General features: G+C 38.1%; 1 non-coding gene across 1 annotated transcript; it reads right to left on the reverse strand.

Annotated features, from left to right (window-relative positions):
- Positions 1–218: 218 nt before the first annotated feature.
- On the reverse strand, positions 219–359 carry LOC141584972 (U4 spliceosomal RNA). The gene has a single exon (XR_012518256.1). It is a non-coding gene; the product is annotated as a U4 spliceosomal RNA (small nuclear RNA).
- Between the last annotated feature and the right edge of the window lie 780 nt (positions 360–1,139).

Raw genomic sequence — 1,139 nt, forward strand, 5'->3', positions numbered from 1 at the left:
TTTAAAGAACAAAATTTTTTTTCAGACGGAATTTTACCCTTGTCACAATGACATGATCTCGGCTCACTAAAACCTCTGCTTCCTGGGTTTAAGGATTCTCCTGCCTCTACCTCCCAAGTAGGTAGGATTACAGATGTGCACCACCAAGTCCAGCTAATTTTTTTATTTCTTTTCTATTTTAATTTATTTTTATTTTTTTGTTTAATTTTTTTATTCCATCCCTGTAGAGACTTCCAAAAATTGCCAATGCTTAGTATATTTCCAGTCATCACAGCGGGGTATTAGGAAAAGTTTTCAATTAGCAATAATCGCACCTCAGATAAACCTCACTGCCTATGATACTGCCACTGTGCAAAGCTATTTTTTTAAATGTATTTTTAGTAGAGACTGGGTTTTACCATGTTGGCCATGCTGGTGTCCAACTCCTGGCCTCAGGTTATCTGCCTTCCTCGGCCTCCCAAAGTACTGGGATTACAGGTGTGCTTACTTAAGGTAAACATTAAGTAATCACACCTGTAACCCCAGCACATTAAAGTACAAACAGAATTACTTAATGTTTGTTTATATAGGTTATTAAGAATAGTGTTGTCTCTTATGAATGATTGTGATCAGTTTCTGTCAGGCTATTAGTATTGCTACTTTTCTCTGTTACTATTGATTTTAACAATAATTTAGGAGTGTACTATTATCTTTAAAACTTATTTTTAAATTAAGAATGCTTTTTGCTTAAAGTACTGGTATAATTTTATAAGTTTTGGGTCTGTACTTAGTTATTAACTTGTTCCTGCAACCATAAATATTTTATGACCAAAGGTACTCAGTCCCTAAATACATAATTCGACAGATTTAACCTGAGTGTGTGTGTGTGTGTGTGTGTGTGTGAGAGAGAGAGAGAGAGAGAGAGAGAGAGAGAGAGAGAGAGAGAAAGAGAGAGAGAGAGAGAATGTGTCTCACTCTGTCTCCCAGGCTTGAGTGCAGTGGTGTGAGCATGATGGCTGGTTCACTGTGGCCTCAAACCCCTGAGCTCAAGCGATCCTCCAACCTCAGCCTCCTTTGTAGTTGGGACCACAGGCACGAGCCCCCATGCCAGCTAATTTTTATATTTTTTGTAGACATGAGGATCTCGATATTTTCCCAGG

This window comes from Saimiri boliviensis, chromosome 6 (assembly GCF_048565385.1).
Source record: "Saimiri boliviensis isolate mSaiBol1 chromosome 6, mSaiBol1.pri, whole genome shotgun sequence".
Classification (NCBI taxonomy): domain Eukaryota; kingdom Metazoa; phylum Chordata; class Mammalia; order Primates; family Cebidae; genus Saimiri; species Saimiri boliviensis.